This window comes from Somniosus microcephalus, chromosome 8 (assembly GCF_052327205.1).
Source record: "Somniosus microcephalus isolate GS21.2 chromosome 8, FLI_Smic_1.0, whole genome shotgun sequence".
NCBI classification, from domain to species: Eukaryota; Metazoa; Chordata; class Chondrichthyes; order Squaliformes; family Somniosidae; genus Somniosus; species Somniosus microcephalus.
Window position 1 is genome coordinate 137,428,583 of NC_140994.1, and position 18,358 is coordinate 137,446,940.

The window sequence follows — 18,358 nt, forward strand, 5'->3', positions numbered from 1 at the left end:
GTATGGCTGTATCATACGAAGCAGCAGCAAAAGGAGCTGCAGAGATACAAGAGACACAGGACTTCGGCACCCATAAAATGACACAGGAGTTCGGAAGATGTTATCGCTGCGGCAGATCCACCCATAACCAGAGGGACTGCTGGTTCAAGGGCAAAGCATGCAGGCAATGTGGTAAGATTGGACACATTGCACGGGTATGCCAATCTGGACAAAATAAATCCACTGACAGAAAACAAAAAATCAATAAAGAAAAGTACAGGAAGGTACAAATGATGACGGACAATAGCTCCGAAGACCAGAATAGCGATAGCGACTCCGGAAACAAGAGACTAAGCTGTCTCAAATTACATAATGTACTTGCCAAAGAGGATTACCAAACCATTTGGGTTACCCTCACAATAGCAGGGTCCCCAGTTAAAATGGAGCTAGATGCAGGATCAGCTCTAACCGTAATAAATCGACGAGATTACGAGAGGCTATTTTCGCATATACCTCTAAAAGACACATCCATTATCTTAAAAACATATACGGGGCAGAAAGTCTACCCCAAAGGAAAAATAAGGGTGCCTGTGGTATACAACGGCAAAGAAATACAAAAGTTGTATTTATACATTCTACAAGATGGTGGTCCACCGTTGTTGGGACGTGAATGGATAAGGAAGATACGTTTAGACTGGCACTCCATTCAGGCACTGACGGTGACCAGTAAGGAAAAAAACAATGATGACATCATACCTGAACGATTAAAAGACATCTTGGCCAACGCCAAAGAAGTGTTTCAAGAGAAACTAGGAACCTTGAAAGGCATCACCGCCTCAATAAAAGTGGAAGATACAGCAATTCCAAAATTATTTAAGGCAAGACCGGTGCCATACGCAATACGTCCGGCAGTCGAGGCAGAGCTGAAGAATTTGGAAAAGGCAGGCGTATTATCCAAAATAGATTGGAGCGAATGGGCAACACCCATCGTTCCAGTCATGAAAAAAACATTGAAAATTAACTCTGAGGAACAGAAAAAAAATTCGCATCTGTGGGGACTTTAAGGTGACTGTAACCCCGGTCCTTCACACGGTACAGTATCCTCTTCCGAGGATAGAAGATATTTTCGCCTCACTATGCGGAGGGAAACGTTTCACAAAAATTGACTTGGCACAGGCATATCTACAGATGGAGGGTGAGGAGACCTCTAAAAAGTATCTCACAATAAACACACACAAAGGCCTGTACCAGTACAATCGACTGGTTTTTGGAATAGCATCAGCTCCAGCGATCTGGCAAAGAGCTATGGAGCAAGTCCTGCAAGGGATTCCAGGAACTCAATGCTACCTAGACGACATCCTTATAACAGGAGAAAACGACAACGAGCACCTTGCCAATTTGGAGCAGGTGCTCACTAGGCTGAAAGAACGGGGCCTACGAGCAAATCGCCCCAAGTGCGAATTTTTCCAAAATCAGATATCATATTGTGGCCACATAATTAATAAGGAAGGGTTGCATAAGTCACCTGAAAAAATTGAAGCAGTTATAAAAGCCCCAGCCCTTGAAAATGTTTCACAATTAAGGTCATTCCTGGGATTAATAAATTACTATCATAAATTTTTACCGAACTTATCAACTATTCTACACCCTCTTAATGATCTTCTACAGACAGGAGTGATTTGGAAATGGAACGAAGACTGTAAACGTGCCTTCCATAAATGTAAAGACTTAATCGCATCCGAGAAAATTTTGGCTCATTACAACCCATCACTACCAATCAGACTGGCGTGCGATGCATCCCCTTATGGCATAGGAGCGGTATTGTCCCATAGATTCCCTGATGGCTCGGAACGGCCGATAGCTTTTGCGTCACGCTCATTGAACTCAGCTGAGCGTATCTATGCCCAGATAGACAGGGAAGCACTCAGCCTGGTATGGGGAATGAAGAAATTCAACCATTACCTACACGGACAAAAATTTACCTTGCTGACTGACCATCAACCACTCATCTCCATATTCAACCCTAAAAAAGGTGTCCCCATTATGACGGCACAAAGACTACAGAGGTGGTCCCTTTTTCTAGGGGCACACCAATACAACATTGAATACAAAGGGTCAAAACAGCATGGGAATGCTGACGGTTTATCACGCCTACCGTTGCCAACGATAGAAGAGGCACCTACAGTAGACCCAGTAGAGATATTCCACTCTACCATAGTGGAATGTCTACCGGTGACAAATTCTGCCATTGAAAGGGAGACAAGAAATGACCCTACTCTCTCACGGGTCTACGATTTAACAGTGAAGGGATGGCCAGCACATGGCGAACCACTGTTGCCAGCATTCTCGCAAAGAAGAGAACAGCTGTCAGTGTGCCGAGGAACCTTGATGTGTGGATCCAGAGTGGTGATTCCACCCAAACTCCAGGATAAAGTGCTAAAGGAGCTTCACGAGGGGCATCTGGGTGGAGTGAAAATGAAGAACCTAGCTAGGGCGTTTGTATGGTGGCCAGGTATCGATGGAGACATCGAAGACATGACCAAGAGCTGCCTAGGATGCCAGAAGGTCCAAAATGCTCCGCCACAGGCCCCTCTACATCCATGGGAGTGGCCCTCATCTCCCTGGCAAAGGGTGCACATTGACTTTGCTGGCCCATTTATGGACTCAATGTTCTTAATCGCAGTTGATGCACACTCCAAGTGGCCAGAGGTAATAAAGATGTCCTCCACCACCACGGAAAAAACCATCACAGTATTAAGGACCATATTTGCCAGGAATGGGCTGCCGTAGCAGATATGTTCTGATAATGGACCGCAATTTGTGTCCGAAGAATTCAGAAAGTTCTTAAAGAACAATGGGGTAAAGCACTACACGTCCGCCCCATACCATCCCGCCACCAATGGATTGGCTGAATGGTTGGTCCAGACCTTCAAGAAGGCCATCAAGGCCATGGGTAATGAAGACATAAAACTTCAGCACAAGGTGGATAACTTCTTATTTGCATATAGGAATGCAACGCATATGGTTACTAACCAAACTCCCGCCATGATGTTCTACAATAGAAACCTAAGATGCCGGCTGGATTTGGTCAAGCCCAACATCCGAAGGGACGTGGAGAACCGGCAGTTTCAGGGCATGAATGAAAGGCCAACTAGGGCCTTCCAGATAGGCCAACCGGTTTTGGCCCGGGACTACCGTACCGAGAAATGGCAGCCTGGAACTATCTGCACACGATTAGGACCACTGATGTATACCGTGGACATCGGAGACAGCATAATAAGGCGCCATGCTGACCAAATCATCAAGTCATCCGAAAAGGGACAACCTACACCACCACTCTGTACGTCTAACGATGAAGTAGAGATACCCATATCTACCTCCGATCCGGTGATACTGGAGCCCGATGAACCCAACACTGGCCTTCAAGCCGAATCAGCCTTGCCAGAAGAACCTACTACACCACCAGAAACTACTACGCCCCCGAGGCGTTATCCGGACCGAGTCAGGAAGCCTCCTGAGAGACTAACTTATAATTAATTAATACAGCAATGTATATTATTTTGCATATAACATGTAATTAATAATTACTTAAAATATGATGTACTAGTTAGCTAGAAGGGGAGGAATTGTGGTGTATGTGCCTTTAAGAGCAATTATGGTGTATGTGCCTTTAAGAGCCCCAGGTGTGCGTAATGCCGGTAATTGCCACTTGGGCTATATAAGCCTGTGTATTGTGTATATCCTTTAGAAACCACCCCCCCAGACTTGCTTAGTAAATACCTATGAACCAACTCCTGTCTTCAGTGTCTTTATCTACACACGGACACTACAGGTTTGGCTGGTCTTAAGCCATTTCTCCAAGGACACAGATCCACAACTTAATTAATATGCCATCAAAATTGATACCAATTTGGATTCATTAAGCAACTTTACACGAAGAAGCCATATTAAGAGTATGAGAAGAGGGGAACTGTTCCCCTGGTGATCAATCTCTGAAGCCTTTTGCGGGAGGCACTCGGGTACACTGCTGAGGTGACAAACAATGTAATGATCAACTGGCCTGACACTGAGAACTGTTGCTGTGCTCAAGGCAAGAGGCACCGTCTTAATATGAGCACTAACATTCCAACATCCCCAGCATCGAAGCTTTGACCACACTCGATCAGCTCCGATGGACGGGTCACATTGTCCGCATACCCGATACGAGACTCCCAAAACAAGCGCTCTACTCGGAGCTCCGACACGGCAAGAGCGCCCTAGGTGGGCAGAGGAAACGCTTCAAAGCCTCCTTGAAAAAGTGCAACATCCCCACCAACACCTGGGAATCCCTGGCCCAAGGCCACACAAAGTGGAGGAGAAGCATTCGGGAAGGCACCGAACACCTCAAGTCTCTTCACTGGGAGCAAGCGGAAGCCAAGCGCAAACAGCGGAAGGAGTGCACGTCAACCCAAGCACCCCACCCACCCGCCCCTTCAACCACCACCTGCCCCACCTGTGACAGAGACTGTAGGTCCTGCATTGGGCTCATCGGTCACCTGAGAACTCATTTTAATGTGGAAGCAAGTCATCCTCGGTTCCAAGGGACTGCCTAAAAGAGACTAACATTCCTCAGACTGAGAAGCAGATAAAAACAAAGCCGATGAGAAATGCTCCAAAGAACTGTGTAGATTAATGCAATGGCACTTAAAATAGGAATGCAAAATACCAACTCCATTTAAACAGATCACCAAGCCGTAATTAGCCTCACTAAAATTGAAGTGATTTGATGCCCAGACCCTGCCTGAGCAATCTGTGCTTTTTTAGACAAACAATCTATGTTATTGACTTACTCTCTTTCCAACATTGCTATTTTGAACTCTTTACCAGCTCAGTTGCCCTAAACTATGGGAGAAAAATTGGGTGCCTTTATGCCTCGGGCCACTGACGGGGCACAAATGGCATTCCGACTGGGCACGCGCTGACATCGACTCCCGCCATATTTGGCGGGAGATTTGCAGTGCCACTACGGCGTTCCACCCTGATCTCCTTCATCCGGAGATCGTGATGTCATCGCCATGCGCATCGTCCCAGACCCAAAATTGACTTCGGCCCCCTACAGCAGCGCCGGTCGAAAACACCGACAGCTGCAGAAAGCGTGCATCAGGCAGCTGGCTGCTTCTGGGGCGATGATTAAAGGTGAGGTGGCCGAGGTAAGTAAAAAAAAAACTTACCTTTCTTGTTGCAGTTTTTTTCGCAGGTTCCTGCCCCTGATCGATCTCCCCCTATATTTATTTTCCTGCTCCAATTTTCTCCCCTCACTCGTCCATTCCCTGAAGGTAACAGTCCATGTTAGATACGGTTCTATGGGCACGGGCAGGTCTCTGAAATCTTGGCCAAGAGGTAGGCATGAATATCGGCAAACTATCACAGTCGTGGCTGATCGTGTCGATACCAACGTGTTTCCAGTCAGAAACCACAGCTTTAAAAGTAAATTGCGTACCATGGTAAAATATATTTGAGAGCTTTTGTCTCAATATGCTTCTAATAATTGGGGAAATACTGGACATGGACCTCCACAGGAATAGTGGCCTAGAAATTCAGTTGTTAGCGCCAGCCGCTAGCGCCTTAGGAGGAGAAGTGGGGCGCTAAGTGGCTAGCGGCTAGCGCCCGGCGCGATCTGCGCCTCTCGCGAACTTCACTCAAGATTTAGCGGTGGCACAAAACCGCAGCGCCCGCTCAGCTGCGCGCGCAGATCCGGACGTCATTTCATGGTGCAACGCCCTTGGTGCGCCACGAACCGGAACTTCAGTGGCGCCGCCCTTCTGTGCAGCTGGCGCCCCCAGCGACTGGTAGAGGGGAACGGTTCCCAGTCGCTGCGGGGCGCGCTATTTAAAGGGGACTCCTCCTGCATTATAAGTGGCAGCCATTTTGTGGCAATCCTTCTGTGTGAGAGACGGATATTTGGAGAGAGACAAAGGGAGAGAGCTTTCTGCTTTGACTCAGCGCTCGCACAGGTACTTCTGGCTTCAGGCCAGAGCTTTGCACTTGGATTTAACTTTCAGTGCCATAGCCTTGAGTCGCCACATATAATGGGGGCTGCAATGGGTGGAAACGTTGGCTTACTGCATTGCATTCAAAGGGCTCAGACGCCGTGAGAGAGTGCCAGTCATGGCCAGATGGAGAAGGGCCAACAGGCGTCGGCACAGGAGGCCTTACCCATCCAGGGTATACCGCCAGCAGTTCTCATATCTGAACATGTCTGAGGAGCAGTGTGTTCGGAGGCTGCGATTCAGAAGGGAGGTGGTCACTGAGATCTGCCACCTGCTTCGCAGAGATCTGTAGCCACAGCTGAGGAGCAGGACGTCTCTGTCGGTGGCAGTGAAAGTGACGGTGGCTCTCAACTTCTATGCCACCGGCTCCTTCCAATCCGCTACTGGGGACATTGCCAACACCTCCCAGTTTGCGGTACATTGCTGCATCCGCCAGGTGACCAATGCCCTTTTCAGAAGGAGACGTCAGTACATCTCCTTCCTCATGACCCTGGACAAGCAGCAAGAGCGTGCAATGGGATTTGGAAGAATAGCGGCCTTCTCCATGGTCCTGGGTGTAGAACTGATGAACCAGCAATGGTCAGGCCTTGCTTCAGGGCTGCAGTGTGCAGGGCGTGCCAGCCAAACAAATCGACCCTCCCCCTTTAAGAGCTGACCGGCGCCAGCGTGTCTGCCTTCGATCAGCAACTTGCCGTACCTGCGCTGCGCCCGCCCTAGGTGTTAGCGCCTCGGCTCGCCGGCTTAGCGCCTTATTGTTGTGTTGGTACCTTTCAACCTAGACACAAGTAGGACTCAGAACTCAGAGATTCAAACATGAAGTGCTTTATTCAGGGAAGAAGGAAAGTTCTGGAGGGTTCCGAACAAAGAGAGCTAAACTTAACCAAGGGAACACCCAACCATTTATCTGCTGTGACAGTGCCACCACAGGTGGGAGGAGAACACGCAATACATAACATATTCCTCCCCTCTTAAATGAAAGGTCCACATTATTCCTCAACAGGTAAGTTACTTTCAATGCACTCAACTGACCTAGGGTAGAGGTAGACTGCCTCAAACCCTGACTTTACCCTGGGGTTTATTCTGCCCCAGTCTTGTGGGTAAGTCGCTAAGCCTACAGATCCAAGCGTCTTGGAGGCCGCCACTCTCTGACAGGATACCGGTGGTCATCGCTGGCTTCCACAGCAGTAGGCATTGACACAGGCCTGGATGGAGAATGTGCCTGTGTCAGTCGAAAGTCAGGAGTTTGCACAGGTGGAACAGTCTCTTTGACTTCCTGTGTTGGAGAAGAGCACGGTGGCAAAGGATGCTGGTTGTGGTATCATCCGGAAACAGTTCAGGCCAACCAGCCGTTGGAGCTTCTGTGGCTGTCTCTGCTCCTAGCAACAGTTGATCTGTGTGTCTTCTCCAGACGACGTCCTCAGCAGTCTCAACCGTGTAAGACACAGGACCCGTCTGCGCGATCACCGTAGCAGGAACCCATTTCGGTCCAGTGTTGTAGTTTCGAGCTAGGACGTGCTCTCCCGGATGAAACCGTCTCTCCTTGGCTCTTTTCTCTCTCTTTTCAACTTGAGCTTGTTGTTGATGATGGACAACCTGCTCTGCCCTTGGAGGCTTGAGTAAGTCAAAACTTGTCCGCAACTGCCTCTTCACCATGAGCGCAGCGAGGGAAGTTTTGGTTGTGGCATGCGGCTCGTTCCTGTAGGACAACAGGAAGCTGTTAAGACGTTGGTGGATTGAGCCCTGACCTTGCGATGCCTTCAAGGCGTGCTTCAAAGTTTGCACGAACCTTTCTGCCTGGCCGTTAGTAGAGGGATGATAGGGCGCAGACCTGATGTGTTGGACACCATTCACATGCAGGAAGGTTGCAAACTCCTGTGATACAAATTGTGGACCATTGTCACTTACGAGTTGTTCTGGTGAGCCATAACGGCTGAACATCTCACCAAGTTTCTCAATTGTTTTCTCTGCCGTGGTAGACCTCATCACAGTGACCTCCAGCCACTTGCTACGAGCGTCCACAACCACCATAAACATCTTCTCTTCGAAAGGACCGGCAAAGTCCACATGTACTCGCTGCCACACTTCCCAGGGCTGTAGGGTTGCCAGCTGTGGAACATTCCGGACCCTTTGACATGGGGAACATGTTTTGGCTTTCTCCTCAATATTCCCATCGAGACCTGGCCACCAGAAGTAGCTTCTTGCCATTTCCTTCATCCGAACCATCCCACTGTGGCCTGTATGAAGTTGTTGCAGTATAGGTTCCCTCAGAGGTGGCGGAATGATGACACGGCGTCCCCAAAGAAGACAACCTGCCTGGACAGAGAGCTCATTTCTTTTTGAAACGTAAGGTTTCAAACTAGGAGAATCTCCTATAGCTCTCCCTCGAATGACATCGTCCATTACCTCAGACAGGACTGGATCGTTGCGGGTGTACCTTCGCACCTGAACTGCAGTGACAGGTGCTCCCTCCACTTGTCTAAAGTAGAAGATGTCTATCTGACGAGGCTCTGGGGGAGTAACAGGCAAGGGTAGCCTCGAGAGACCGTCTGCGTTGCCGTGCAAGTCTGATTTGCGATATTTGATGTCGTATGTGTGTCCTGACAACAGTAAAGCCCACCTTTGCATCCTGCTTGCAGCGAGAGACGGAATTCCGGTGTGGGGCCCGAAGATTGAAGTCAATGGACGGTGGTCCGTCAGGAGTGTGAACCTTCTCCCAAACAGGTACTGATGAAATTTTTGAATTCCAAAAACAATTCCCAAGGCCTCGCGCTCGATCTGCGCATAGTTACTCTCGGCCTTGTTCAAGGTACGTGATGCGAAGGCGATAGGTTTCTCTTCACCCGAAGGCATGATGTAGAATATGACTGCTCCCACACCATATGGTGATGCATCACATGCTAGCTGCACGGGTAGCTTTGGGTCGAAGTGTGTCAGGACCTCCGACTTCAACAATGCTTTCTTTGCTTGGGTGAAAGCTTCGTTGCACAGTTCAGTCCATTTCCATGTTTTGCCTTGACATAGCAACTGATGTAACGGCTTCAGCAATGTTGCTAAGTCTGGAATAAACTTCTCATAGTAGTTAAGTAGCCCCAGAAATGAACGTAACTGGCTCACATTCTGGGGTGCTGGGGCCTCCACGATCGCCTTGACCTTTGACGGCGCCTTATGCAGACCAGTAGCGTCAATCACATGCCCCAGGTACTCAACTGAAGACTGAAATAATTCACATTTGTCTTTACGAACTCTGAGTCCGTACTCTTTCAGTCGTTGTAGTGTCGCATCCAAGTTCAGAAGATGATCCTCCTCATTTGTCCCAGTGACAAGGATGTCATCCAGGTAGCACTGGACTCCTGGCAGTCCACTCAAAATCTGATCCATTGCCCTTTGGAATAGAGCAGGGGCCGACGTAATTCCAAACGGATGGCGGCAGTACCTGTATAGCCCCTTGTGTGTCACAATTGTCAGCAGCTCCTTTGATTTGTCATCGACATGCATTTGTAGATAAGCCTGGCATAAGTCTATTTTGCTGAACTTTTGCCCTCCGGCCAGGCCCGTAAAAAGATCATCAATGAGGGGAAGAGGGTACTGTTCCGCAGACAGCACCGGGTTAATAGTCACTTTTCAATCCCCGCAGATTCGAACAGATCCATCCTTTTTCAGGACAGGAACAATGGGTGTGGCCCATTTGCTCACGCTCACAGGCTCCAGGACTCCATTCTCGACTAAGGCCTCCAGGTTAGCCTCAACTTTTAGCCTAATTGCATAGGGTACAGGTCGGGCTTTGTGAAACTTTGGCTTGCTGTCAGGTTTAATGTCCAGTCTCACGCTGATCTTTTTCATGCTCCCAAGTTCCCCATTGAAGAGTTCTGCATGTTTGTTTAACACTGCAGTCAGACCTGACTCCCCTTTTGACATCATGCGGACTGCAGGCCAGTCCAGCGTGATTTTCTCTAGCCACGCACGTCCCAGTAGTGATGGGTAATTTCCCTTTACCACATATAGTGGCAGTTTCACAGTCTGTCCGTTCAATTTAACTGTCACCTCAATGGCACCTCTCATGGCCACAGGTTCGCCGGCATACGTCTTTAGCACAATGTTTGTTGGCTGAAGGGTAAGATGCTTTAGCATTTTGTTGTAGACAGTGTCTGAAACCAGGGACACAGCCGCGCCTGTGTCCACCTCCATCCGCACTGATTGTCCCTCCACCAGTGGTGACACCCAGTAGCCATTTGAACCACCTGCAACCGTCAGTATGTGCACCTCTTCCTCCTCAGAGGTGTCGCTCCCCTCTGTTTTGCTTGTTCCATCATACTGCACTGAATGAACACTCTTTTTCCTCTCTTGTCCAAATACAGACATTTTGCTTCCATGCTTCCCAGCTCTGTCTGTTCTTTTTTTTACCTCTGCAGGCGCGTTCAATGTGACTCTTTTTGCCACAATTTCAGCATTCCAGCTCCATACACCAGCAGTCATTAGCGTGATGGCCCGTTTTCCCACAACGGTAACATGTGCCGTTCCGCACACCTCTAGGCTCAGACGACACCTTGTGAACTCTCCCTGTTGAACTCAACTGGTGAGCCTCCTTTTCCGCCATCTCCATGGAGACACTAACTTCAATGGCCTTTTCAAGAGTAAGGTTGTCCTCAGTAAGAAGGCGCTTCTGTGTGGCTGCAATTTGCAGACCACACACAAGTCTGTCTCTAATGGTGTCATTCAGCACCTCCTTGAACTGGCAATGTTCCGACAACCTTTTTAAAGCAGCAATAAACATCGTCACTGATTCCCCCTCCTCTTGATTCCATTTGTGAAATCTAAATCTCTCAGCAATCACCAGAGGTTTTGGTGAAAAATGTGCTCCAAGAATTTCCACCAGTTGCTTATATGTCTTAGTTCCTGGCTTATCTGGCTGCTCAAGGGTGCGAAGTAAATTGAATGTCTTCAGCCCCATTACACTCAAAAAGGGAGGCACGACCCTTTCGTTTGCCACCGCATTCGCCAAGGCAAAATAGTCAAAACGTTCCATATAAGCGCTCCATTGCTCCACATTTTCATCAAAATCACCGATGTTTCCTAATATAGTAGCCATCCCACGTTTCAAATTTAAATTTCTGTTTACTCACTGCACCCGTAACGTTAATGTAATGCTGCAATCTCTGTTCCGAGTGTTTTGGAGCCGAAAACAAGAAAGTTCTCACAACGCAGATTCATCCGATCCTCGTCGCCACTTTGTCGTGTCGGTACCTTTTGACCTAGACACAATTAGGACTCAGAACTCAGAGATTCAAACATGAAGTGCTTTATTCAGGGAAGAAGGAAAGTTCTAGAGGGTTCCAAACAAAGAAAGCTAAACTTAACCAAGAGAACACCCAACCATTTATCTGCTGTGACAGCGCCACCACAGGTGGGAGGAGAACACGCAATACATAACACTTATGATAGTCATGCATTGCCTGCTTTAGTGCAGCAGCAACCTCTTGGGGTGATGCAACTCAATTTCGGCGAAGGTGGCGCTAAGTTGCGCTGGGCGCTAAATTTAGCGAACGCCCGGCTGTAGCGCCCCAAACGTGGCGATACTGAATTTCTAGGCCAGTGTGTTTTAAATCACTATACAGTTCATAAAGACAGCTTTATGTGTCAACCTTGGCTCAGTGGGTAGCACTCTCGCCTCTGAGTCAGAAGGTTGTGGGTTCAAATCCCACCCCATCGAAACCTGAGCACAAAACATAGGCTGACACTCTAGTGCCAGTACTGAGGGAGTGCTGCACTGCTGGCGGTGCTTTCTTTCAGATGAAATGTTAAACCAAGGCCCTGTCTACCCTCTCATGTAAATGTGAGAGGGGGAGGGTTAGTTATCACCAGTGTCCTGGCCAATATTTATCCCTCAACCAACATCCCTAAAACAGATTATCTGGTCCTTATCACATTGCTGTTTGTGGGAGCTTGCTGTGTGTGCAAATTAGCTGTCGCATTTCCTACATTAAGCAGCGATTATACTTCAAAAGTACTTCATTGACTGAGATGCCCTGCGGTTCTGAAAGGCACTATATAAAGGCAAGTCTTTCTTTTTATAGGCTGATGGCCCTGTGGAGCAGAGGGACGCAACAATGCACCAAAATGATTCAATGTTTTTGAGTAGAGCAAGTCTTTAAGCCCTGATTCACGTGCGCATGTTAAGAACTTTGGGCCAGAAATTCCCTACCTTACCGCCACAAGTTATCGACGCTATCCTGGTGAAAAATGGTGGCCGACACTCTAATGCCACTCTGGCGCAGGACTCGGCAGCCGCCATTTGGTGAGTGCCTTAGCACTGCCGATAGCAGCGGTGGCCCTGGAGATGCAAATATGGAGAGCGTGACATCAGTCGGTGTGCAACGCCCATTAACATCATGCTCTGCAAGCTTGGACCTTAGCGCTGAGTTTAATGCTGAGTCTTAAGCTCGCTCTGAAACGCGAACATTCAGCAGACTGACAGAGACACTGTCAGCACTTCTTAAAGGGACACACACATCTTAAGTTTGCATTTAAGCTTTTGGACTGAATTTTTTAAAATTTTATTGAAGTAGTAGCTTGATGCAATACATGCTAAAAGTTGAAGTGTGCAGGGGATGCTTCTGGATGCTTGCAAGGCCTCAGATGGTAAAGGAAGGCCTCTGAGAAAACAAAAAATGCTGGAAATACTCAGCAGGTCAGGCAGCATCCGTGGAGAGAGAAACAGAGTTCACGTCTCGGGTCGAGATGCTGCCTGACCTGTTGAGTATTTCCAGCATTTTACGCTTTTATTTCAGATTTACAGCATCTGCTCGCAGAAGAGGAGGAAGCAAAAGGAAGGATGCAACCCAGACAGTCTCTTTCTGGCCAGGATATCCGTGATGGAATCATCCGCCTGCAGTATCAGTGACCATAACCCTAATTCTCCTTTCAACATTTGTCCCACACCTTACCTTCCCTCTGTTACTGACCATCACAGCGTCCCCTTGACCACAATGCTGAAATAAAAACCACCACAAAGCAAACTTTCCAATCCATCTATCATATTATACATCTATCCATCCAATATGACATTAAGAAATCAACTAATCACCCTTATGCATTCCCTTAGTGACTGTCTTGTGTTTGCCTTTGCCTATCCTACTGATATCACGTAGTGCTACCCCAGTGGCTGCAGCATGGCTGGTGGCAAACTGCTGACTTTCAGTGGAGGATACTGCAGTTGGCCTTGCAGGTCGACCTTGAGGAGCTGGTGACTGGGAGTGTGAAATTGACTGACGGTGTTTCTTCTTCTTCACTCTCCTCTCCCTCTTCTTGGGTGTGTGAAATGAGGAAGGTACAAGGGTGGAATTGTGATAAGGGGAGGGCGGGAAAGTAAGAAGTGCATGCGAGAAGGAGGGTAACATACCAGCATCTTGTATCCTTTCAGCCCCACCACTGGCCAAGGGCTCAGTCATGCCCCTGCCAAGAATGGCCAGCTCCGTCTGCTACAAGGGGGTGAGGTGAAGCTAGGAATGGGAGGTGTGACTCGTGTTTGGACAGATGTTGGTAGGTGAGTGACTGGGGGCGGGGGTGGGGGTGGCGGAGTCGTGCTTTGAGAAGTGTGTGAGGCTAATGGTGCAGTTGGTAGGAGACGGCTTTTGAAGATGTATTCACTGACCTTGACAACTGGTCTGAGGTCATGAAGATTCTTTGGGCACTGGAGCCAAGCCATAGGGGTGACACTGCTGGCAGTAACGGCTTCGTGATCTGGTCCCACACTGTACTTTATGGAGAGCCTCCTGGCCCCTGTGGGTAGAGGACCTCTCTCGCAGTGTTGACCCCCTGCACAAAGCTGGAGTGCTGCTTGCGAGACCCTGGGTGCCCCTTCCTTGGCTTGCTGAGCCATCTGTGATTATGAGCCACAGAATATTTTTTTAAATGGTGAGAAACAATTAAATGTTGGTGATCAGAGAGATTTAGGCGCCCTCATATAGGGAGCACAGAAAGTTAGCATGAAGGTACAGCAAGCAATTAGGAAGGCAAATGGCTTTTATTGCAAGGGCGTTGGAGTACAAGAGTAAGGAAGCCTTACTACAATTGTACAGGGCTTTGGTGAGACCACACCTGGAGTACTGTGCACAGTTTTGGTTTCCTAATCTGAGGAAGGACATAATTGCCTTAGAGGCGACGCAACAAAGGTTCACTAGATTGATCCCTGGGATGAGAGGATTGTCCTATGAGGAGAGATTGAGCCTATACTCTCTGGAGTATAGAAGAATGAGAGATGATCTCATTGAAACATATAAGATTCTGAGGGGGATTGACAGGGTAGATGCTATGATATTGTTTCCCCTGGCTGGAGAGTCTGGAACTAGGGGCATTGTCTCAGGATAAGGGGTCGGCCATTTAAGACTGAGATGAGGAGGAATTTCTTCACTCAGAGGGTTGTGAATCTTTGGAATTCTCTAACCCAAAGGGCTGTGGCTGAGTCAATGGCCCAGAACTTCGGGTCTCCACGGGTGAGTACACATGGGGTACTCACCCGTAGGCCCAATGGAAGTGCCGGTTTCGTGCATGCACTGCGCATGCGCGGGAAACCGGCACTTCCGTTCCCCTGAAAGAAAGGGTTGAGAGGTGGAACGCATACGCCGGAGAGGCGGCGCGTGAGCATCGAACTTACGTCTTTTTTCCAGGCTTTTCCGGGAGGGTAAATCTCCAGCAGTTACACTTTAAAAAAGCTGGCACAAGGCCTGCTTTTTACAAGGTAAGTGGTGAATTAATTAAAATTTTAAAAAAATTTCCACAGGTTTATTATTTTTAAATACTTTAAAGAAAGGTAAGTTTATTTTTAGCCCCATTAGAAAATGTAATTAATTTTTTAAAAATTTAAATTGTTTAAAATAGTTATTTCATGTAATTTATTTTTATTTTAAAAATGTGATTTAAAAAAAAAAATTTATTTGAAGTTTTAGTGATGTTTTGGGGCTTATAGTATTTATAGGTTCCTCTCAAACTTATGAATGAAGCATTCCTTGCTACCATTGGCTCTCCATGGCCCACGTGATCCCAGGGGACGCATTGAACTAACTGCGCCCCTGGGATACGCAAGCACTGTGCGCCGGCAGTTGGAGCAGGCCCAGGATCAGAATCCCACGCCTGCCCACAGCTCAACGGCTGGCGCGCTAGGTAAGTGCAGGTCAGGGGCTTGCACCCACGGGAAGCCCCCGACCTGAATTTCTGGGATATTCAAGGCTGAGATAAATAGATTTTTGGGGCTAGATTTTGATTCTGGAGGCATGTAGGAGGCGGGACTACAACTTTCGGGGTTGTAGTCCCGCCTCCATCGAGTTGTGGCCAACCCACGTGATTTTCACTTGATTGACCTTGTTAAGCCTGCCCAGCGGACTCAGCAGGCCAATTAAGGGCCACCCGGCAACAGGTGACGTCACAGATTGACATTTCATCTGTCAAGAACTTTTGACAGATGAAATATCAGCGTTTGAGAGCTCTTTGAAGCTGTCAAACACTGACAATCTGTACTCCAAGTTAATTCCTTCCTCTCAGGCTGATTTAGAGATCTCTCCAGAACAGAAAACTGAATGCTGCAACTTTTGACTGCTCGTGGCCATTCTGCTTTCTGTGCCGGTGAGATGAGAGACTCCCGAGACCTGAAGGAAGGAAGGCTGTAAAGGTAAGTAAAGGTAATTAAAACTTCTTTAAGCACTTTACACACACCAAACACACTTACCTCTTCACTCATGCACACATCACTCACCTGAACACCGGACATCTCGAACCTTCCAAGTCCTTCAGCCCGACGGCCCGCCTCGCTAACTTGGCGTGGTTTGGAGCTGTCGGGAATCCCACACTTCAGCAATAAAAATAGGGATTAGGCTAAAAACTGCCTGTTAACAGGCAGTTAATTGGCACTAATCCCCTTCCCACCTCGGGGAGGCGGGTCCCAGCACAGGTTAGGTATCCGCCGCCTTTGAAACTGGCATGGAGGCGGGTTGGGGGCGGGATGGGTTCGTGCCCCCGATTTTGAGATTTTAACCCCCCAAACGCCTCCAATCCCGACTCCACGGCCCAATGAAAATCCTGCTCTTGGACTCTAGGGGAATCAAGAGATATGGGGATCGGGCGGGAAAGTGGAGTTGAGGTCAAAGATCAGCCATGATCTTATTGAATGGCGGAGCAGGCTCGAAGGGCCATATGGCCTACTCCTGCTCCTATTTCTTATGTTAGCGCTGAAGCACTTTTCCCATTTTTTTAGGTGCAGATGGCAATTCAGCTTTAAGAGCTGAAGACTCCTATTTGAAAATTCTTTTCCATGTTAATTTTTTTTTCCAGAAGGCAGTTGAGCTGTAAGGGCTAAAAACTGCCTATTTTTTCATGATTTTTGTTTTTTTCATTTTAGAAGGCAGTTCTCCTTCAAGGAACTGAACTGCTTTCTGAAATGACAGCCTTGTTTTAAGAGAAGGCTGTTCTTGCTGCAATGATGCTATGGCCATGCTACATTAGGGCCTTCTGCCAGGACTAGCCCCACGAAAATGGCCTTGTACAGTAAGTTTAGCGCTGGGCTAATGTTAATTAGCAACCAGCGCCAATTTACCAGTCCTGTCGGCGCCATCAATTTCAGTGGCTGTTAACTCCGGCCAGCAGGTTTTTAGCGATCTCCAATTTCGAGGCCTTTGAGTGCAACCTGAATAATCGACTGGATCAAAGTACCAAGGAACAATGTAACAATTTTTGACTTCTGTCACTCTAAAACATTGATGCCACTCCCCCCACATACTATCAACACTTACAATATGTGACGCTGTCCCCTGCAATTCATATTATATATAGTATGCCAGGTGGCAGACAGTTTCTCTCGATAGTGATGCACTCCCAAGTGCTGGCTGCTACATACAAAGATAAAACTGCTGGTTTACTTTTCCCCGCCAAATTTCTCTCCCCTCCCCTGAAGGGTAGTTTCACGAGCAAGTGACCTTCTTCATTGTGAACCCAGACAGTGAATGTCGGCAGGGTACCTGTTGCCCACATGCACATGCATCCTCAACTAGGATCAATGGATAGTGATTAGGAGCAAGAATCTTGGCTTATTTTTCCCCTGCCTAATCAGGAATACTAATTTCAACTAGGTCATCCTCACCAGTGCCCCAGCTTAAGATGGTTAACTCAGAACAGATTGGGTATTGAACCTGGAGTCTTCAAGCCTATATAGATAGTAACTTGCTGTCTTGACCAGCTAAGCCACCTGGAGACCTGCAAACTGTTTTATATAAGGGTAATTCCACTTAAAGTTATTTAAATTCTAGCTTAGAAGCCATAGATTCCCAATGTGCATTACTTTCTGCTCAGCAGCATCCAACACAAAGGTTGAGAGCAAAATCTTCCGCAGACTTTTCAATCAGCACATTTTGGAAGAATTTTGTCGAGATCTTTATTTTAGGATCATATGGTTTGATAGATGGGAGTCACAATGGTTCTATAGGTAAATGCACTCCGGTGCATGGCTGAGCTACATAAACCACACAGGTCACTGCCTTCAAAATACCAAATCATAAAACTGTTTAACTCTATTATCTCAACCATTCCTCTGGGCCAATTTCCAAACATATTACCAGCAGCAAACGTTTGAAAGGAAAACTAATTAGAGAAAAGAAAAATGAACAAATAAACAAAAGGATATTAAAATAAACAATTATTTGTTTATAGGTTTCATTTTCAAAAGGGTTCCTACTAACGAAGCCTCCCCACCCTCATGAAAACCCTTGAAAAGAGGCTTATTAAAAAGGGAGCCAAACGTAGCTGGAAAGGGCACCACACATTGCTAGGGAGGGAAAAGCTAGGCAGGTTTCCCACTCCTGATTTGCTACCTATCCTGGTTGAAAGTACACATATAGACAATGGGTGAGGACTGCTCTCAGCCACTGATGCCTCCCTTGGTTGAACAGCTTGTCAGCAGTGCTTGGTTTACATGTGAAGAAGGATGATCTCTTAGGTGATCTTCTTGGAGGATGGCAGGTGCCCAAGAAAACCGTGTTGCGGTGTGATTCAGCCTCTGCAGGAGAGTTGGGCAGAAAACTGGAAGGAGGAGGGAGAGTGGATGCAAAAATGGGCTTGAAACCCAATTCATGTTCCTGGTGCATCCTTTTACTTTTTATGAACAGGCCAGACAGAAGGTGAGTGGTAACAGCAATGCAACACAGTGCAAGATTCACCCACATGTGCAAAATATAACTAGACATTTTAGAGTATTACTGCCTGGGGGGTGGAGGGGCCCATATATTCAGACCTCATTTGCCAAGAACAATTGGCTGTTCTTTCTATGTCTTCTCATGCCCCATCACTCCCCGGTGGAGGACGGAAAATCG

General features: G+C 47.6%; 1 protein-coding gene across 1 annotated transcript in view; it reads right to left on the reverse strand.

Moving 5' to 3' along the window:
* Positions 1 to 18,358, reverse strand: part of LOC147113814 (slit homolog 3 protein-like) — a 714,603-nt gene that overhangs the window by 289,450 nt on the left and 406,795 nt on the right. The window lies entirely within an intron of this gene.